This window comes from Leptidea sinapis, chromosome Z (genome assembly GCF_905404315.1).
Source record: "Leptidea sinapis chromosome Z, ilLepSina1.1, whole genome shotgun sequence".
Lineage (NCBI taxonomy): Eukaryota > Metazoa > Arthropoda > Insecta > Lepidoptera > Pieridae > Leptidea > Leptidea sinapis.
This window is the reverse complement of record NC_066312.1, coordinates 22,744,730-22,768,289: the sequence shown is the minus strand read 5'-3', so window position 1 is coordinate 22,768,289 and position 23,560 is coordinate 22,744,730. Positions and strand designations below refer to the sequence as shown.

The 23,560-nt window shown below is 32.9% G+C and overlaps 2 long non-coding RNA genes across 9 annotated transcripts in view; one reads left to right on the top strand and one right to left on the bottom strand.

The window, feature by feature from the left end:
* LOC126978833 (uncharacterized) overlaps positions 1 to 13,696 on the top strand; it is a 30,588-nt gene extending 16,892 nt beyond the window's left edge. For 4 of the 8 annotated variants that reach the window (XR_007732716.1, XR_007732717.1, XR_007732713.1 and 1 more), the window contains 5 exons: positions 1,672 to 4,116; positions 4,819 to 5,047; positions 5,129 to 5,391; positions 8,658 to 8,706; positions 12,049 to 13,696. This is a non-coding gene — a long non-coding RNA (uncharacterized LOC126978833). Of the gene's footprint in view, positions 1 to 456; positions 4,117 to 4,818; positions 5,048 to 5,128; positions 5,392 to 8,657; positions 8,707 to 12,048 lie in introns of all 8 variants that reach the window. The other 4 variants (XR_007732715.1, XR_007732710.1, XR_007732714.1 and 1 more) reach the window with 3 other exon arrangements.
* Positions 13,697 to 17,607: 3,911 nt separating this feature from the next.
* LOC126978834 (uncharacterized) lies at positions 17,608 to 21,352 on the bottom strand. Its single transcript, XR_007732718.1, has 3 exons — positions 21,272 to 21,352; positions 18,208 to 18,382; positions 17,608 to 17,786 (listed from the first exon to the last, which is right to left on the bottom strand). It is a non-coding gene; the product is annotated as an uncharacterized LOC126978834 (long non-coding RNA).
* Positions 21,353 to 23,560: the final 2,208 nt, after the last annotated feature.

The following is a 23,560-nucleotide window of genomic DNA, read 5'->3' as shown; positions in this document are numbered from 1 at the left end:
CTTAAAACATTACATAATTTAATTTAATTTACTATATATAAAAGTATATGTATGTATTTTATTAAAATATTTTTGTACCAAACGTGATTGCTTCCATAAAAAAGCTCTCCCTCGGGACGCTCAACTTTAGCTTTCTCAATTTAAATGAAATAATAGCAAAAAGGTCTCTGATATTCTTGATCTTGAGACCGCTGCGATGTTCCTTTATTAATGTTTGATAAAAGGCGTTCATTTCTTACAGGTGCTAATCTGCTTTTTCTTAAATCGAGCTTTTCCCAGTTTATTGAGTTTACGCTACTACAGAAGTTTCACTAGGCCTCCGTTCCCCAGAATCTATTCTGCTTGTCGTAGTATTTTTGTTTTGTTTTTATTTAAATCTATGTACAACGTTTTTTTCGGAAATCTTCATGCCATTGTCCTTATTATCTATTATTCAAAAGTATTTTTTGTTTCTAGAATAATACAATGGAGCTCGATTTTCTGTCCACTATAAGTTCACAAAGTAAAAAATTTATTTTTTTACAGAAAATGTTATCGAAGCAAGTAACTAAAGTAAGGGAGATTGTAATGGGTTTGAAAAAAGCATAATATACATTAAAATATCCAAATAAATGAAGGATTCTCCTAGTATATAGTGTTGATACTAGTACATGACAGACAAACATGTTGTTTCCAATTCACTTTTTAACATAAACATCATCGTAACTCGTTTACAATGAAAACGATACTTTCTAACGTATGGCAGGGTCTGGTCGACTTCGTGGAACGAACATTACTTGGAATGGCTGAGGTGCTATCGTAGTTCTACGGTTTCCTCCAGTGATGGTAGAGCATCCCCATCGTGATGACTCTGCAATCTTTTATCTACTTTCCATTCCTGGGTTTTATTGGTGTGCTATAATAGTGCTTATTTAACCACCCGGAGTCTGACGTCTTTTGACATCCGGGGAATGGTTTTTTTCATAACATTTTGCTGGTTTCTTAGGCTGTACTTATATTATAATTGCAGTATTCTTTTTTAAGGGATCCCAACAAGTTGAGGTCTCCTTTTGACAGGATTTTCTTTTATTCTTACGGCTTGGTTAGTTGAATTTACGCTACTACAGAAGTTCAACCTCAACTAACTACAATCATCCAAAGTAATGACGACTTAAAAGTCTCCATGCAAGCTGAAAATAGATCTCCTAGTATCAGTTTCAATTTTAATACTTAATACAAAACATAATTAAATGAAATGCACTAAATATTACATTATATGAATCTAATTCATTAAAATATTTTTGTACCAACGTTGGACTAGAAGTTTGTGTGAAGCAGCTTGTCGGTCGACAAAGGCCTCCTCTGAAGATTTCCACGTTTTCCATTCTCTTGCATATTCGGTCCGAACCGAATCAGCAGCATGAAGTTATCGTAACATAACTAAAATTATCCAAAGTAATGAAAGCTTAATTGTATCCATGCCGGCTAAAATAGATCTCCAAGAATTTGTTGCAATTGTAATTCTTAAAATAAAACAATTAAATGAAATGTGCTAAATTTTAAATAATGTGAATGTAGGTATTTTATTTAAATATTATTTATTGTACAAACCGTGATATATTCCTTCAAATAGCTCTCCTTCGCGACCCTCAACTATGGCTTTCTCAATTTAAATGAAATAACATCAATAAGGTCTCTGGCATTAATAATGTTGAGAGCGCTGCGATATTCATCCTTCAAGATTTGGTAAAATGCAAACATTTCTTCACGGTGCTTGTCTACTTTCTCTTGCATCTGACTTTTTCCCTGAGTGTTGGGTTAACGCTACTACAGAAGTTTCGCCAGGTTCTTGTTCTCCGGAATCTATCGGTTTCTAGTAGTGGTTTTGTGCTTTTTTATATTTTTTCCAGTCTTCAATAGTGCTGGCTGTTTTTAATAGGTTATTGATTTCGTTGAGTCACATTTGCCTTTCCAGGCTGAAAGGCATAAAGTATTCCAGTCGTCTACTTTTGCCAACTATTATTTTAGGTTTCATTTGAATTACTTTTCTTAAGACTTAATAGTCTCCATTACGGCGGATAGTAAGAAGTTACGTATTTGATTTAATTTTTGTAATTCTTAGAACATAACCAAATTCAATGAAATTTACTATATCGTATATGAATGTCTTTTATTAAAATATTTTTGTACCATCTCCTCCATAAAAAAGCTCTCCCTCGGGACCCTCAACTTTAGCTGTCTCAATTTAAATCAAATAATAGCAGAACGGTCTCTGGCATTCTTGATCTCCAGATGTTCCTCTATTAATGTTTAATAAAAGCGAACATTTCTAATCGGTTTTTTCTACTTTTTCTTACATCTGAGCTTATCTCAGTTTTCTCTTGCTCTCCAACATGGACGGCACCATAGAGCTCCATTCTTCTTGAGATTTGTTCATTAAAAATAGCAAAGTTTGAATTGCCTTTTTCGATACAAGCTCAACAGTAGCTGGCCGATAACATTATGACCTATCTTCCTGACTACCATTAGGCGGATACATTATATTTAAACCCAATGGATATTAGCAAGTGTAGCACCGTTATGCTAGTGTGTGTGCGGTTACGGAGGGTACCAGTTACACAATTTTTTCTCCCTTAAGTAATCATATATGGCCATAAATATTTATATCGTATCGTTTTTACACTTTTTCACAACGCACGACGGCATTTTTAAAATATTTTATTGAGACGCAAAGTGATCTGTCACAGACGATGTCAATTCTCATAATGGCCCCTTATCGGCCTGTAGTGGTGTGTGTGCTTAGGGCTATGTATTTACATGTTAATCGGCTTGTTTTGGTGCTACACTGTCATGTAAGATGACACGGAGTCCTTATTTTTTTCCCAGTCCTCAATAGTTCTGGTATTTTTTGCTCGGTTATAGAGTTCGCTGAGTCGTATTCGCCTACCCACGCCGAATGGCATAAAGTATTCTGGTCATCTGCCTTTGCCAGTTATTTTAGCTTGCATTTGAATGATCGGCAACTAGAAGTTTGTGTGGAACAGCTTGTCTGTTGGAAAAGGCGTCCTCTACAGATTTCCACGTTTTTCTGTCTCATGCTAAATGGGTCCACACCGGATCAGCAGCATCAGGGTATCTTAACATAACTATGATCTCCATTCCAACAGAAAATTGATCTCTCATTCTTATAATATAAATAGATCTCAGAATTTGTTTCAATTGAATTTCTTAGAACAAAACATAATTAAATGAAATGTACTATATATTAAAGTATATGAATGTATTTTATTAAATTATTTTTGTACCAACCGTGATCTCTTCCTTCAAATAGCTCTCTCTCGGGACCCTCGAGATTTTTAGCTGTCTCAATTTAAATGATATAGTAGCTCTAGCATAGTCTCTGGCATTGTTGATTCCGACAGGTCTGCGATGTTCATCCATTAAGATCTGCTAACTAGATGCAAACATTTTTTCACTGTGCTTGTCTACTTTCTGTTGTATCTAGATACTTCCGCGTTTTTCTTTCACGTGAACCTTTCCCAGATTTACTGTGTTTACGAAGTTTCGCCAGGTGCCCGTTCTCCGCAATCTCATCCGATTCTCGTATTGTTTTTGTGCTGTTATATATTTTTCTCATTCCTTAAAAATTCTGGTATTTTTGCTCAGATTCTGATTTTATAGAGTTCCTAAAGTCACATTCGCCTTCCCACGCCGAAAGCCTTGAAGTATTCCGGTCGAATGCTTTTACTGGCAGCTGAATGTTTGCGTGGAACAGCTTGTCTGTCAACCAAGGCCTTTTTATGATGAGCACATCATATCTTTTGCTAGTTGGGATTCTTGTGTCAGCAGCTGGGGACATAGAAGTTCCTCAGGATTTGACATGTTGCATATTCATATACTTTGGTTGTAGCAGTGAGGTTACCATAATATGATGATCTGCGTGGCATGTTCTAGTATCCAGACTGTATACAAGTGGGTTCATCGATTTAGTTAATCTCTATAATGCTGCAGCCCTACTTCGGCTACTTGCTGGGATATATTTTCTGTAATTGCAATTTGCTCAACAAATCAATTTTTAATAACTGATAAAGGACCTCCGCATGGGTGGAAACTAGTTGATACCAACACCAATGAATTGTGAGTTAACCTTTATTAATAATTAACGATTGTCAAATAAATAACGATAATCGCACGAAAGTTTAAATAATTTAATTTAATACACTATTTTTTAGACTTAAATAGACGAGTTAATGACAAATAACTTTCTCGCTGATGGCGCTGCAATTGATAAAGCAGCAGAAGCGTTCTCGCAACGGGTATAATATACGTTCACAAAAATCGGCACCTTTTTGCTCTTAATAGTGATTTTCATTATTATAACACTAGAAATAAGGGATTGCTTGAAACTAATTCTTGTAGGCTTCATAAGATATATAATAGCGTTCAGGGTACATGTATACACTTTTATAATATAGTCTCAGCCACTGTTCAGGCATTATCTATAAATAAATTGAATATTTTATTAAAATGGCTCTGTCGTAAGTCCTATTACTCCTATGTGATCGGACAGCCTGGGACTAGATTATAATTGTTTTATGGCGATAGAAATGACTGTACAATTGTGTATATTGTACTGAAAAGAGCGCAAAAAAAAAGGCTGGAAGGCTTTCTTGCACCGCTTCTTCTCACTTAGAGCGCCATTTGTTTCCGAAGCTGTAGTAGTATCTAGTATATTAGAAATGACATCAAAAGAATTCTAAAAAATCAATTTTGAAAAAATAAATGCCTTTTTATGCCTTTAAACGTAATATGTGGCATCACAATGTTGTTGTGTTTTAGCACCGGCGGTTCGGCATCAAGACTATTCTTTCTATCTGGGATCTAGCCGGAAAAGCTCAGATGCAAGAAAATGTTGATAATAATCGTGATGAAATGTTGGCATTTTACAAGACCTTGATAAATCAACACCGCTTCACTCTCGAAGGCGAGAATGCCAATGGCCTTATTGAGAAAGCTAAAGTTGACACGTCACGTCACGAGGAAGAGCTATTTGAAGGAAGAAATCACGGTTGGTACAAAAATATTTGAATAAAATACATTCATATAATTTAATATTTAGTGATATCATATAATTATGTTTTGTTTTTAGAAATACAACTGTTGGAGATGTATTTTCTGTTGGTATGGAAACCATTAAGTCTATAAAGATGATGCTGCAGCCGACAGGGGGGGGGGGGTGTTATTTTATAACACTAATGTTAAGAGACGTGTTCAGGAAGAGATTGATTTTGATGTGGGCCGAGAGCGTCTCCCGGCTATAGAAGATATGCCGGGCCTGCCCTACTGAACCATCTATCTTGGAAACACGTCGTATGTCAGGAATTATTCCACTGGCTACAGGATATTCTCCAAGTAAGTAAATTTACAACATATTCTATGCTTTGAATTTTGACACAGACAATTTTTAAAACATCGCCATATGACGAACTGCTTGGCATGTTCTAGTATCAAGTCTGTTAAAATCAATTTTGAAAAGACCCACCCACCCTGATAACGGGCCTCCGAATGGTTCGAAACTAGTTCATACCAACACCGATCAATCGTGACTAAATACGATAGCGTTTCAACAGATCCATGTAAGGTTCGTCCCGCCCAATCGATCAGCCTATGCATTAGCCTGTATGCCGGACCAAGCCCATCGGTGCCGATCCGTAATTGTAATATATTACCTAGATATATTACAATATCGCTATAGTATACCCATGATATAACAATGTCACTAAAACCAGGCCGTTAAATTGCAAGAAATTATGTCAATTGACAATTTACCGTTTAATTATAATATCTCTAGTACAATTGTAATAAGTGTGATACTTACTTTGGATAGTTTCACATCCATCACAGCAAAGGGTGGTGTCAAGGCTGTCCAGACCAGTCACCCTAAATACCGTATGACGCGTGGTCAGCCATTGCTCGTCTCGCAAATATTTTTGGGAGGGAAAGACAAGAAATGATAATTATGCGAACATAGCGAAATCTACCCCGTAAAACTAATTTTAGTCTTCAGTTATTGCGTCCAAGCATGGCCCGATCGCGCATTTGGCATTCCGTTATCACCTGGGGGCCTATTCCTAAAACCGATGTTGGATATATCGTGGCATTAGTCGTATCGAATCCTACTCTTAGTTACATCGTATTCAATGTTGAAACGATGTTTGCACGTACGAAACATTATTCGATATAATCGGTCCTAACCCTACTCTTACTTGTAAATGTCAGTGACGAATATTCGAATTTGCCAAATATTCAAAAATCACTTTTTCGATAATCTTGACGACACCTTCTAGGCTGTCGTTGCTATTATTCGCAAAGGTATAACAAAATAGTAAAAATATTATATAATATTATATAATACTAACTGACTGATAAGTAACTGTTGATCGAAGATGGGTGAAAATTTGAAGTTGTATGTATTTTTTAATGTTGACTCATAATCAAACAAATTTAAAAAAAATGTCAAAAAAATTTAAAAAAAAAACGTGTGGACCACCCTTAACATTTAGGGGTATGAAAAATAGATGTTGGCCGATTCTCAGACCTACTCAATATGCTTACAAAATTTCATGAGAATCGGTCAAGCCGTTACGGAGGAGTACGGGAACGAACATTGTGACACGAGAATTTTATATATAAGATAAGGCGATAAAAATAACTTATCGGGTATATTGGGACAGCTTCAGATTATTGACAGCTAATTACTGACAGTAGAAGTTAGTAATTGATCTCTATCTGTAGATAGTATATTGGGATCGGCCATAAGAGTACTGACGGCTACGTCGCGTCGCGGCGTGGAAGAAGTGAGTGTGAGTTCCTACGCCAGCTCGCGGCTACATCTAGTAGCCACGTACTTACGGGATATTATGGTAAAATGATTTATTTTGGCGTGTTATGAAAAAATTATGACGGTGAACTTTTAAGATGCGCGCGCATCACTGTAACACAAAAGTAACAGGGTGAAATTGGTTCCTCAATTTTCTGATTTTTTGATATTTATTATTTTTTGGTTTCTTCGTCCATTATTACGATAGGCAAAGGGTTCAAGCCCGTACAGCCGTATTCGTTATTTAATAATTAATTGTCTAAGCCATCGTTGCCAGATTTTACATTATTGTTCTATCAACAAACGTAGACTATCACGAGGAATAAATTATTTTAAGGATTTTTGCTTTGTTAGGCCAAATAAGTATAACTTCTTGCGTGCATACATATAAGTACACACACACTTTTTTTATTATTACGGTTAAGTTCTTCTACCGGTGAGTTTAATGTCGCCATTGTATTTCCACACTGTATTCACACAAATTATATGTTATTTCATATCAACAACAAAAAAGGTGAGTTAAATGTTACACTTATGCGGCGTATATCACAATTTTTTTTCACGAAGTAAAAGACAAACGACACAATTGGTCACTCATTCTAGAAAGAACCATGCCAAATCATATGTTAAGTAATCATTGAGGGTCTACTAATTACACAGACAGATAAGGATCTAAGAACCGCTTCTAAAATCTTAATATATATAAATTACGTGACACGTTGTTTGTCCGCGATGGACTCCTAAACTAAAGAACGGATTTAAATAGGGATTAATTCATGGAGTGCAGTTTAGTCCAACTTGAGAGATAGGATATTTTTTATTTCTAATAATATTATTATAATATTTGTTTTGTATGGAAATATTTGCTGTGAGAGAATTTATTGATGCACGGATTGACAGTTCTTAATTAATAACATTTCATTATAACAACAGGGCTATTCCACAATGTCCAAGATAATGACAAAGTGAAGTAATAGATTGTCATAGACTAGAAATTAATGGCTACATAACAGTTCCAGAAATAACAGATTGCGTTTCACTATCACATGGACTAGTAAAACAATAAGGACTCCGTGTCACCTTACATGACAGTGTAGCACCAAAACAAGCCGACATAGCCCTACGTCTGACCGTCTGTATAATAATTTGAAGCCGTTGAGTATTTCATGATCACGATGTTTTGATTTGGTTTTTATTGCCTTTCCAAAAATTTATTATAACTTTTGGTCACGTCCAAATCGTAGGTCTTTTGACCAAGAGCTTAAATAGGGAACACTTTACATCTCCTCTCAATGACGCGATGTAAAAATTTTGTTTTTTCCTCTTTTCTATCCCTTCGTTTGGATACCCCCATCATGCAAACCGGCAGATCAATATTTTTCCGTTATCAGTACCACGTAGGGCGCATACCCTATTAATATATGAAGCGATTGAGTACTTCTTTGTTACTTGACTTGACTACTTTTTTACATTGTTACTGTATCAAAAAAGAATAATAATATAATCAAATGTGGTCATCGTGAACAATGCTCTATTATAGCGACAAAGAGGCTTAAGCTCACTCCGCTAGAAGTACAGTCAACATTTCTTTGAGGCCGAGGGAGAAGAGTGAGAATTACTTCTTTTATTTATTCCAAAAGTAATCGTATCGTAATAGATAAGGTACAATCGATATGCTGAGGGTGAATATTGTATTAAATTTACAATGCCAGCACATTATGGTTAGGTACTCTGACAAACTGCAACGAAAAGAAATAATGAATAAAATTGTATCCTATACCTTTCGTTATCTTTCCAGACTGACAGGTGCAAGAGCTCTTCAAGAAGATAGATGAATGCAAAGACAGGTATGTCTTGCATATGCTATTGTGAACGTGTCTTCCAAGCACTACCATTGGGTTTAAATATAATGTATCCGCCTAATGGTAGTCAGGAAGATACGTCACGATGTTATCGGCCAGTTACTGTTGAGCTTCTGCTTCGAAGAAGGCGATTCAAACTTTGCTGTTTTTAATGAAAAAATCTCAAGAAGAATGGAGCTCTATGGTGCCGTCCATGTTGGAGAACATTTGGCTTGCTGCCTGGCAAGTGTGTTACTGGCCTGGGTAACGACGAAATGTTAATATTATCGATTTTGCGGATTGTTTGCAATTACCGCTCTCATGCATAGAGATTTGATTTGTAATACAAAAAGTAAAGCTTTGGTAGAAGTGTTGATGGAATTTCACGTATTCACACTTACACCTAAAATATAAATTCTTTCCATTTGTACTTATTAATCTCGTCAGGATCGATGGTAATCTAGTATGATTACCTGTATGTATGATCCTCTGTACCTGGTGACCAAAACCGATCAAAGATAATTCGTCTATGAAAGATCCACTCTAAACTGATATTAGTTTTAGACGCAATAAATATGATAAATATTTGCAAATTGATACTGGATTTATGAAATATATAGATAAGACTATTTAAATTTGAAGAGACTACCTGGAAAAATGGCGGTTATGAAAGAAATCCAAAATAATCTCTCGGACCACCTACGAGCCAGGTTGGAGGGAGAGTTGAAATGATATCGCCATTTTGATGAGGACCTTTTTATCTTTTTTATCAAACAAATACATGATGAAAATCCAGGTGAAGAATTGCCAAATATTCTAGCTAATAAAACTATTAGTGAACCAAGTTGACCACGTAATGATTGTATAAGTTCGAGGCGTAATTCGAGAAGTAATTTTTGATTCTTCTTGAATTTTGTTTGCAATTGATTCTATTTTATAAATGAAAGCAACTTTTTCTCAAAGAAGTTATAATTTTTATAAATGATTGATGATTGCTGCATCATAAAATATAAAATATCTTTATATTTATTCACAAATAAAGAAGAGAATAAGGTGCATCATTGTACATTTTCTCATTCTGAATTTGTTGTTCAAGAAAGTAATCCAAAAGATTATTCACTTTTTTGTTAGAAAAAGACTTTAGTTTTGTTTGAAAATCGGCCGCGATGCCATCCTCGAACTTTCAAGTATCTGGAAATATAAAAACAATATAAAATTATATATATTTGTAAGTTTACAAAATCATTACGAAGTAAATTTGACTCACTAATGGTTTTATTAGATAGAATAGTTGGCTATTCTTCACCTGGATTCTCGTCATATATATTGTTGGATAAAAAAGTTAAAAATGTCCATGTCAAAATGGTGATATGATTTCAATTTTCCCTCCAACCTTGCTCATAAGTGTTACGTCAGATTATTTTGGATTTCTTAAATCAATAACCTTTTTCCAGGCAGACTCGACAAATTTGAATACACTATTCTATATATTTAGTAAGCCCAGTATTGATTTGCACATACTTATCATTGCGTCAAGAATAATATCAGTTTAGAGGGGATCTTTCGTACCCGAGTTGTTTTTGTCACCAGTTGAAGGCTCATACATAGAGATAATTATACTAGATGACCAACAATCCTGAAATAATGAATAATAAGTACAAATGGCAAGCATTTGTATTTTAAGTGTAAGTGTGAATACTTACTTGTAATTCCAACAATACAACCATATACTTACAACTATAATAAAAAAATGTGTAATAATTACAATGGAAACCGTAACTTTTTGCAGGTAACTTGATAAAAAGTACCGTCATTCAAAAAAGTTATTAATTAAAAGCTTCTTAAATTTTGATTGCAATTGATTATATTTTATGAATGAAAGCAAGTCTTTTTCAAAGCAATCATAATTTTACCTTATTTTTTAAAATATAATATATTTTTATTTAATTTATCCACAAATGTAGAAGGTGCATCATTATACTTTTTCTTCTTCTGAATTCGTTGAAGAAAGCAATCCAAAAGATCCTTCACTTTATTGTTAGAAATAGAGTTTTGTTCAGGTTGCAAATTGGCCGCTATGTTATCCTCGAGCTTTCAAGTATCTGCAAATATAAAAACAATATATATATATCCACGGACGAGTAAAAAAAGGACTCCATGTCACCTTACATAGCAGTGAGTCACCAAAACAAGCCGGTATAGTGTAACTACATAGCCCCATGCATACACTTATACAAGCCGATCGGCCACCATTATGAGATTTGGCATCGTCTGTGACAGATCAGTTTGCGTCGCAATAAGATATTTTTTAAATGCCGTCGTGCGTTGTAAAAAAGTGTAAAAACAATACTGTAAATGTATTTGTGAATATATGATTATTGAAGGGAGAAAAAATAGTGTAACTGGTATACCCCGTAACCGCACACACACTAGCATAAAGGTGCTTCACTTGCTAATATCACGGCGCGGAGTCCTTCCTTTTTTACTAGTCCGTGAATATATCATATTTTTTAATTTACAAAATCATTACGTGGTAAACTTGGTTCACTAGTTGTTTTATTAGCTAGAATATTTGGTAATTCTTCACCTGGATTTTCAGCATGTATTTGTTTGATAAAAAAGATAAAAAGGTCCTCATCAAATGGCGATATGATTTCAACTGTCCCTCCAACCTTGCTATTAGGTGGTCCGACAGATTATTTTTGATTTCTTTTATAACCGCCATTTTTCTGGGTAGTTTCTTCAAATTTAAATAGATTTGTCTATATATTTCATAAATCCAGTAGTACTTTGCAAATATTTATCACAGTTATCGCGTCAAAAAATAACATCAGTTTAGAGTGGATCTTTCGTGCCCGAGCTGTCTTTGACCGGTTTTGGTCACCAGATACAGTGGATCATACATACAGACAATCATACTAGATGACCATTGATCCTGGTGTAATTAACAGATACAAATGGCAAGAGTTTGTAGTTTAATTATAAGTGTGAATACGTGTCATTGTATCAACACTTCTACCAAAGTTTATCTTTTTGTAAAACATAGCAAATTTCCATGCAATCGAGCGGTAACTGCAGGCAATCCCTAAAATCGATTAAATTAACAATTTTTCGGTACCTAGTAATTAGTAATATGCTGAACAGTTAGCAAGCCAAATGTTCTCCAACATGAACGGAATCAAACAGCTCATTATCATCATTATCATCATCATTGTTAAAAAGATTGGAATATACAAGGTTACAATATTCCACCCGTCTCATCAATTATCTCGCTGATTAACAAAATAACCATGTACCCAATTTTTGTTCTGAATCCTGAAAAGTTTATACCAGAAAATTTCCTTTTAGATGGAAAGTTGTTTGCACCGGATTACTTCATGCCGTTCACAGCGGGTCGCCATGTTTGTTTAGCAGAGCAACTGGCACCAATTCGTGAGGGAACAAAAAACGTTTTTTGAACTTGATGAGCCATTGAGCATTTGAACCGCCGGAAGGTGAAAGTATGCCGAACCTCAAAAAGGATCTTTCGGCATGAAGTACGCGCCTTATGTAATTTCGCAACTTAATGCACATTTTTTGACAATTTCACTGTAATTTTTTTGTCTTTTACAAAAAAAAAATTTTTGGTTCAAATGGTTTTTCATTTAGTATATTTGATTGGATTTGTAATTTGACATTTACGTATTTAGTGTGATGTATTATTAATTCTAAAATAAATTTTGTCAACCCGCATACTAAAGGGTACAATATGTATGAATGATGACTTAGGCTGGGTTGCATCATATCAGCTTGTGTTAAGGTTTAAGTCAAATTTAACCTTAGCAGTAACGCTGATTTTAACATAGACTGCGGAATGTGTTGCGCCATTGTATACCTTGGTTACCAACCAAGGTTACCAAGTTAATGCTAAATAGTGACATATCAAGTCAATATCGAATATTTATTTAAACCTTTTGATAGGTCGCTATTTAGCTAGTTAACATTAAAAATACCTTTAACTGACGTGGATTGGACGGTTATGGATATCAGTTAAAGTTATGACGTCATCTAAAAATTGTCAAATGTGCAACTCATTTTATGCTTAACCGGTAATTTACCGTGTTTATTATAGCTAAAGTTACTTGGTGCAATCCAGTATTAGTAAATTCCAAATTAGTATGTATTATTATATTCAGTATTATAGAATTAAAAGATTCATGTAACACCAGTCACTGTTGAAGAACAAATATACTTTGTTTTTATGTGTGTAATTCTTAATTTCATGTACAAACGTAGAAGCTGCTATATTATTTAATCAGTAAAATTTTTTGTATGGAATGTTATTACTAAGTCAAGTTTATTTTTAGCTCACAGTTTGCTGTTAGTATATATTATAATAATTATTAAATTTTATTGTCCTTCTATAAAACATCTATATGTCTGTGCGGATTTTATATTATTGTATTTGAGAATTTCTTGACATGTATTTTTTGCGTTGTTCTTAGTTTGTCGTTACTTTTTAATTCTTATGTTTTTGGGTACAATAATCATTTTTAATTTTAAGTTACATTCAAAGCTACTTTTGCACTGGTGTTTCTTAGTATTATGATTATTATGCTCAGAATTGATAATGATTGGAATTACTTAACTTATATTGCCTTAAGTTCGTCTTTGGACTACTAACATATGAGAATGAATGAATAATATTATGTTTAAAACTCAAATAGTACAAGCATTAAAATCGTATCAAATACTGTTTATATTGTTTTAAATTTATAGTTTGTTGCACCTTTTTCATTCTCTTTTTGTATCTATTAAATTTTAACCTTGTAATGTTTACCTTTCTCGATTTTTGTAATTAATCTGTACTTAACGGTGCTGGTGGCACATTTAGTATTATTACCTTATAATATATTTTAGTTAGTAAGATCCAATGTTTCACTGTTTGTTGATTCCTATAAATAAGATAAAAATAAATTGTATTTTAGATAATAAATTTTTTACTCTCCCATATAAAGCTTTTAATTTTACAACATTACTTATCAATATTCTATACTTATTTCAACTTGGGTCATAGACATTACTATAGGTACTTAATATATGTATTTGAAGCTTATTCGATCCACTTGCAGGGATGGTCACCACAGAACAACCTTGACGGTGAGAATCTCTTGACATATTGAGAAAATTATATTCTATCATTCTTGTCAAAATGACCAATGTATAGACTTGTAATAAAACTGTAGAGCTTGAATGTCTGTACATAGAAAAAAAAATTGCTGAAAACTGAGTGAGACTTCTTACAGAAGAGAAATTTAAATTTTCAAATTTTTTTGTCTCTCTGTTTATCTGTTTTTACGGGCAAAACTCTGAAACTGATCGACCGATTTAAACGAAATATTGTATCGTGGTACCATATAATACAGTCAACATCTTAGATACTTATCATCCCAGAAAATGAAAGAGTTCACATCTACAGTAATATATATAACTTAGTACAGAACTTAGATTTGTGCCTAGTTTAGTAAAATTTATATTGCCGGCTAAACAATTCATATTACCTAAACTTATGTTAAATCAATTGTGTGTATCTGACGTCATTTTCACCTGAGGCAAAGAGTGAGATCGATACGTCATTTGTTAATTTTGGTCCAGTATTCCCAGACATTATAAATAGGTACCTACATCGATTTATGCACCTAAAATGTATAAATCTTACAAACCTGTAAAAATCTCAACTATAACTTCTGGCTTTCCAAAGTCGAAAAAAAAAACATGATTTTATTGAAATAATCATAACATTCTACACTACAGAGGAATATCCTCTAAAAAATTTATAGATCAACGAAGTAACGGAGCATGACGATGCTACCTATCCAGTTGAATCCTTAATTTTCTGAGCACTGACTTTGTTAAGTTTTTGTTTACATTAACGATATATGTTGGAAATGTCGGAAACAATAAGCTGTCTGGTAGCTTTCACCGAAATCGCTGTCTCGAAAGGGCTTACCTTTAAGTTATAACAAAATAACATATGGCGGAATGGTGTATCTTATATAGGTCTACAGAAAAGTCCGCGATGGCATAATATGTCTATCTCTTAAATATAACATGCTTGCAGCGATACGACCCATTTCCCGCATCGTTTTGCCTTAAAAACATTCGGACTTATACTAGATCCCGACTTAATAACAAGCGAAATTATAGAAATTTAAATAAATTAAAAATATCTCAAACAAACATGTCACTAGTAATAAATAGATGAATATAAAAGAAATGTTTTCTCTTATCTGTACCTTAACTTCTTAATATTATTTTGTTTAAGACTTTTTGAAGTGACTACATCTTAACGGCCGTTCCCAATATTCAGTCTATCTCTTACTTGAGATAAACATCGTAACTATCGTTGACTTTTCTGTCCCAATAAAGTTATTGACGGAAACTTATCCGTATACGCTGTCTGTCAATGGGACGACGTATAGCTTACCAGCGATAGAAGTTTGTATGGAAATTGAATTCACGTGTCCCAATATAAGTCGATAAGAATGACTTATTGGGTATATTGGGACAGCTTCAGATTATTGACAGCTAATTACTGATAGTAGTAGGTAGTAATTTATCTCTATCTGTAGATAGTATATTGGGAACGGCCGTTAGTGTTTAGCCTCATTCTAGAGGAAATGATATTAGAAACCTCAATATAATTTTTTAAAGTAATCTATAAATGACCCCACAAGTATGAGTTTGATGAAAAAAATTTTTTTCAGTTCTCAGTTTTTATCAGTTCTAAGTATGAGGAGCCCTCAAAATTTATTGTTTTTTTTTTTTTTTTTTCAATTTTTGTGTGAAAATCTTAATGTGGTTCACATAATACATCAACTTACTTACAAAGTTTCAACAGTATAGTTCTTACAGTTTCGGAAAAAAGTGGCTGTGAGTGTGACATATGGATGCAAAGACATACAGACAGACATGACGAATCCATAAGGGTTCCGTTTTTTGCCATTTGACTACGGAATCCTAAAAACTCCTCCGCCGCATCTGTCTGTCTGTTTTCACCAATCGATAGCGTGGTCCATGAGGAAGGTATACAATTTGTAATTTTTTGTGTACATTTTTGTAATACTTAACGATTTTCCGTCTGGGAGCTTTCAATGAAAACGCTGTCTAAATAAACCCTTTGAGATATAACAAAATAATGTATCGTGGAATAGTGTATCTTATAAAGGTCAGAAAAGTCCTCGATGGCATACGTCTATCTCATAATAATAATAATTATAATATCTGCTCACATATCACTGCGGACCGACGAGAGCTTGAAGGAACTGGAAACTTTGAGCAGACTATGTCAAGATGTCCTGGGGTATCTGAAGTTCGAAGACAAGGTGAGGACTTCATAATCATAAATTCCGGACAACTGCTCTACTTCTGGAAGGGTGACCAGTTTTTTGAGGGCGTCGGATTCCTTGTCCACAAATCTTTCGTCAGCAACCTAACTTAGGTGGTCAGTGTGTTGACTAGGGTAGCGTACCTAACACTCTGAGCGGTATTCGTTGAAGGTTATTCAGGCTTTATGTGGAAGCTCACGCAAGCGGCAGGGCATGGCACATAGCTTGACGGACAGTTGGGGCAGTATAGTCCTCGAATAGCAGTCCCGTACCGGAAGACGTAGTGTTGGTAGCCCACCAACAAGATGGACTAATTTTCTGGTCAAGATCGCCGGTATAGGTTGGATGAGAGCAGTAACTGAAGTCTACTTCATCTATTATAATCTATATCATCTTGCAAAATGTTATTCATATTGAGAGATCATTCATTCATAAGAATGAATCTTGCCCAATATACGTACGACTTACTTATACATAAAATAAGTCAGGGCCACAAAGAACTACTTTTTGTTATATAAGACCATGTGGTGGTGCAAATGATAACTTCACGCCAAGACTGTTTGAAGCTATATAAGAAAATCTTAATAGATACGGAAATCTGCGTCCGGAAATTGCATGCAGCAGGAAAATATTTTGAGTTTCGATTGTTCAAATAAAGTCAAATGAAATCAAAATCCATTCATTGCAAGTCATATCATACAAAAAGATAGTAGAAGTACAATATATAGGTACTATAATATACAATAGATAGTACAAGATATAGTAGTACGCTGTTTAGTCAGTAGAAAATGATAAGGATTAATATTCTATTCGTGCAAACAGCTTTTACATTACCGATTTATAATTGCCAATATATTGAAGATATACATGCGGTGATAGTATCTTTCATAGCGGTAGAAATGATATGTCATGATAGCAACATGTATGTACCAGGACTTCATATTCAGTTTAGAGGTTCATGCACAATGCAGGTTTTACTTCTGACATGGGTACTTTGTACGCACGCAATTGTTTTTTTTTAAGAAGCAAATATGTTAAATGAAACCTCTGAAATTTGAGCAGTCCTCGCAATTACTCATTTATTCCATAAATTGCGAAAAAATAATTCTAATTCATAAACGTTGAACATATTATTATAAAACACCTTTTAAAGGATTTAAACGCATGTAACTGTATTTAGATTAGATTTTGCGTAAAAGTTACTTTTTTATTAAAAATAACAATTATTCGCGTTTTAATTCTTTAAAAAGTATTATTTTCTTCTAATGTGTAACACTCGCGTTAATCAAATAAAATACTATATCCAATCATTATCACAAAGTAAGAGATAACCTCTTCTTTTTTGCAGTGGATAGAGTATGTTACTATTAAGGGATAGACGTATGCCATCGAGGACTTTTGGCTCTGGCAACATTAATTTGTTGGTGTGGTCTTCGCTTGTGGTAGAGTTGTCGAACCCGTCGTTTTGTAGCAATAAAATTTATTATAACGTAAATAATTTTATGTTAAATTACTTAACTAAGGAAAATTAAATACGAGACCATTTTAAGAATATTATAATTTATAAATTCACTTAATGCACAAACTTGCGACATAACTCAATTGAACAAAATGAGGGTACAAGGTACTAAAATAACTACAATCATCCAAAATAATGGGACTCCATTAATGGTATCCATGCCGATAGAAGATCTCCAAGAATAAGTTGCAATTGTCATTCTAAAAAAATATAATTAAATGAAAATCACTTAATATTAAATTAATCATATTACGACAAAATAAGATATTATGTATGTGGTAAATCGCAATGACATGTTACCACATAATACGTTTGATACACTTAATGCGAGCAGCAGATTTGCATCAATTGGAGACCCATCCGCGAGAAAGGTATTAGTCATAAATTCGCCAATTGCAGTCCAATTGAGTGGAAAAATTCAAAATAGATTTTTTAAGTATATTACAAAAAGAGACTATGTTTTCCAATGAAAGAGCTGAAGTAAGGGCATTCTAGTAGCTTCAAAGAAAGCACAATGAGATTAAAAAATCTAAATTAATTAATGCGCCTACTTTTATAAAGACTTGATTTTAGAACATGAGAGACAGACAAGTTGTATCTAATTCACATTTTCACACATACATCACCGTTACTCGTTCCATTCTCGCAACAAAATCTTCTGGACACATCCGCCTTATCACGTCGAATGTCATGAAGTGTTCCGATTGAATTTGTTACTGTCGTCGGTGAATCTTCTTGGTTTGAATTTATTTCACATGACCCAGCAAGAACGGTGTAGCCATTGAGATAAATATCCCTAAAAAGAAACAAACAGTAAGTACACCAGTAGATTTAAAAAATGTCTATATGTGTGTAAATTCAAAGCACATATTGTTAACTTCAACTTAATAAGACAAAATCATGATTGTTGGCAAATGTCAACAGCCTACAACGACACGAGTGTTTTATATATTAGAATATTAGATAACCGCACATAATTCTTTATATAATATTTTTATTAAGAGTATCTGAGAGCTGAAATCCTTTAGGGCAATTCTTACCCAAGCTCTCTTATAATTAAAAAAAAAAAACAATTTAATAGGAATTATGTTTTTCTATACGCTTTTATTTAACTAGTTGAGAGCAAGGATTTGAAATTGTTGAAGTATCTGGGGCATTAGACGTCATTGTATCGCCCTTCAAAACAAAACAATAATACTTGCTGTCGGATTTATGCCTTTGATAAGTAATAATAATTTTAATACACTTTTACGCATATTATCTATAACGATATATTTAGAACAATATACATACATTAAATACAATTCGAGTGACTAGAGCCATGATAAACACACGTTCAAACACAATATGAATATTAAATATATAATATAACATATAATATAAATACTTCGCTCCGGCTTAAAATCGTTAAAAATTATTCGCCAACCCTTGTTGGATGCCTTCATCCCGTACAAGTAAATGAAAAACCTAAAAATTATCTTTTTTCTATCTGTTGAAGTATAAATACTTTAAAGGCCTATAATATTAGTGATGTCAAAGCTAACATAATATACATCGCAGGAATTTTTAAACATAAAAACCCGTAGTGTATCTATAAAACATAAATAAATCTTTGTATACATTGACATTCAATTTTCGTTTCTGTACGTTAAATAAATATAAAAAAATATAATTTATAAGCATTACTTTATTACATTATTATAGCAAAGTACTTTGTAAAAAAAAGGGTGAGTTTGTAAATAAGGGTGAGTGAGCTAGTCTTCGAAACAACTAAAACTATACTAAATAAGTAAGCTATTTATATTCTGAGGAAAAATACTCAGATGATGTCACAGGCTCACCCTCTGCATGATCTTATATAACTGACCATTACAGCATACTTTAAATTTGAATTATTTTTCAAAAGCACTTAAGGTTCTTATGTAAGTTAGAATTCAGTGTGATACTTTGAGTGCTGTTCGTTCTCTAGCGAAGCCTCCGTTCGAGGCTCTAGCGCCACTCTCATAAAAACAAAATATTTTGTAGAAAAAATTTAAAACAGGTTAACGGGCAAATGTTGCTGAAAGCCTATTATGGTATTTGTGATGATTTTCGCATAAAGTTTAATTTGTTTGTAATGTAATATACAAATAAATCATATATATACAGCGAGATAAATTAAAAAATACCAAACACAAATTGATAAGTAAGATAAATAGTCCGCATTAACTTAGCTTGGGAAGATTAGAAGTTTTTACATCTGGCTTACAGTACAACGACCGACGGTTTTAGCGATAGCAAAAAGAGCAGTCTTGTTTGTTTAGTGTTTCTTCAGAGGAGTATGTTGAATATTTAATAAAACACAAAGTTAAACACGTTTTGGACACTTTTTAAAAAAGTTCTACTAAAACAGACACGGAGTCTTTCTGTTGTTTATCGTCAATCTTTAGACGTCGCCTAAAAAGTTAGACACTTAGTCAGTTTAAATTAGTTTTTGTAATAACACCAATAGAATTCGAAACATAGATATAAATAATATCGAGTTTAATATTTATTTATCATTAATTTTAAGCTTTTACACTCTAAGTTTAATTTAACTAAGAGTGTAGAGTTTTAGTTATCCCAGAAACCTTAAATGGAAACAGGGAAGACAGCACAATAGATGGTCCGACGAACTAAGAACGATAACAGGCAAGACATGATTTAGGATAGCTAAAGATAGAAAAGAGTGGAAGAAGTTGGAAAAGGAGAAGAGGAGAAAAACAGATAGTGATAGATGCTTACTTAAGGATAGTATGTAAATATATATAATTATGTGCAAGCATTTATGTGATGAATATGAATGTTTGTTTTCGAGTCATGGATGTTTAAATGTATTTATGTATGTTTATATGAATTTATGTATGTTTAAGTAAGTATATTGTATTAAATATGTCATTGTCTTGTAACCCATAACACAGGCTATATATGCTTAACTCGGGGAAGATAATTTGTGTAAAAAGTGTGTCAATATTATTATTATTATTATGTAAATACTACTGTCTCAATAAGGGCTTATATTATTAACATTATTATGGTGTGTCTTCAAAAACAATTTTATTTAAAACCGCTTACTTAAAAAACATAGGACAGAAATTAATATCATCATTAAAACAGTTCCTTATACAAAATAATATATGTTCAGTCCCCTAGTCGACTCGAGCCGAGTTCGGGCCGCGCGTCACAACTCAGACTCTTCAATACCTGCAAAATAAAATCCTCAGCGCGCCTAAGACGTATTCATTTCAAAAATAATGACAGATAAAACTCTATGATTAATAGCTATGTGAACGCATAAATAATATTATATTTGTTGTACGGATGATTTTTTTGTATCGGTCGTCGGGTGTATTTGTAGTATTTGGTAAACTCGAATCACATTTTGTGCCTTGACAATTCGCAACACATTTGCAATGATTGTTTAAGCCGCTTTGTGCTCAGCGTAAGGCGCGAAAAGCACATGGACTTTGTTCCAAAATTTTAATATATTAACAAACCATTAAAATCAATAGAAAAACGAATCAGTCAGTTCACGTACTAAATGAGCCGTTAGTTATTTTGAATAACGGCTATTTCTACTCAATGTTATACCAACAAATTATACACATTATAATATTGTCACTATGAAAATATCTTAGAATTAGATTATTTAAAAACATCAACTTACTTATTTTTGGGTTTACAACCGTCCGCGTCGTGTTCTGCGTACCATAACAACTGAACTTCCGACGGTCGATCTTAATTCAGATGTATATATACTTAATGCACACATGCATCCGGCATTTTAAAATTGGCTTTCCAATATCTCCATCTCTTACTATCACGTGCCTCCATGTATCTATGCGTCCTTGTTGACAATTTGAGAGATTCTTAATTTTTTATTTATTTTACCACATATGGCTCGATATCTTTCTTTATTTTGTTAATTATTAGTAAGTTAGTTACCTGCCCTCGTATTGTGTTCGTTGCTTTATATATGAGCTCATCAATAATTTTTTCAGTATCATCTTCATCAAATTTATAATAATACCCTGAATTAAATATTGCAATTATTGTAGTGATTTTTTCTTTCGTTAACTAAAAAATGGGCATTTCAGATGCTGAAAGAATTATTTTTTGATCTATAGAAAACTTAATATTTCTTTAGTATTAATTAAAAAATATTTTTACGGACTTATATTGTTTATTTATTTTAAAGTATTCTATAGCTTCTAAGTTTTTGTAGAACATTATTATATTAAGAAGAATAATAATTCCAAAACTGATTAGAGAACATAAGTGCAAAACAAAATAGTGACAGTTACTTATGATTTAAAAACTAGATTATAGTAACAAATCTACAATTACTTTACAAAATTTTATTAATTAATAATGATCGAATTTTTCTTTAATACATAAGTTTTAATAGCGTAACTGGAATGAAAATCATATTATGTTGCTAAAATTCCAAACATTAATTTACTTATGTTAGAAAATATTACTCGTATAATACAATATATTTACACTGAATCTATATGTTTAATTGATGTAGACAACTGACTAGTAGTACTGTAGGAACCATTTATTTTTGTAATTCGTGGTAAGTGTAAATTTCAGTTATCTCAGGAGCAAACCACAGTTCTTTGAAGCATACACTAATTACTCTGTATTTATACTTATATAATAATTACATTTTCAACAAGGGTACATTATGTTGCGTTTCTCAAATATAATATAGTAATTTTACTATCAAAAATTGGTAGATGCAATTGCTTCTAATATTTTAGTAATGAAGGCTTTAAGTGACCATAACGTATGATTGATACATCAACATATTTATATACGTATACCTATAGTAAATAAATAATTCGAACGGAACCCTATGTTCATCTCGACGAACCTTAAGGTAGATAAGGTCTTTAGTTCTTTTTAAGGGCCAATATGGTCTTTCCACATAGTCTAGTTTTATCTACTTTGAAGTTACTGAAAAAATGTGCGAATGTGAGAACTTTACATGATTTTCTATCAACCTTACCCGTGCGTTGATGCCCAAATCACAACCGATAAATTTATTCGTATACCCTTCTTTTTCAAATGGCTGAATAATGAATTTCTTATTTTAAATATTTACTTATTCTACATACAACTTCCCTCATAGATAGTACACATACCCACGATTGGTCAAATTGTACATATGTAGGTACTGTACATGTAATAAATTTTGATTTATATATAATGTTCAGTCTGACCATAGTGGAAAACTTGTAAAAATAATAATAAAAGATTGGTCAATGTCAGCTCAAAAAAAGTGCGATTATACCAGTTACTGGTCGCTGTCCTGAAATGCTTAGAAATAATTTGGTAAATAACATACCATTTTACCACAGTAGACATAGGTATGTGGTGAAGTTGCAAATTTTCACCACTCTTCAAATCTTTCTGTAAGCAATTTCATATGATTTTTACTCCAATAACGGATACAGTAAACAACAAACAAATCTGGTTTTAATGAAAGGGCAACTATACGTATCCACAAAAGTTGTAAATGCTTAAATGGGCTCTATTATGAGAAACATTACAATAATAGCGAATAATTCAAAATTTATGTACTAAATACTCCAAGCTCTTTTAAGTAGTTTTTTAAGAAGACACGTTTAATTGCAGACAAAATAAAAAACAGTAATAATAAAGTAAAAGCAACTTGGAATATAATTAATTTAATTAATAATGAAACTGGTTGATCAAGTCGCCGTAACACTTCTATGTATATTAATAATCGGGTTATAAATTCAGAAATAGAAATTGCAAATGAATTTGATAAATTCTTCTCCGAAATCCTAATTATCACGACCATAGGCCTAAAGTCTTATATTATATAAGCCTAAAGTCTTCACGAAAAGCAGCACATTCTGTGCTTCAATTACACGTAACACTACGTTCCATTGATTTGAAATTTTAAGTATGTTATAGGTCAAAT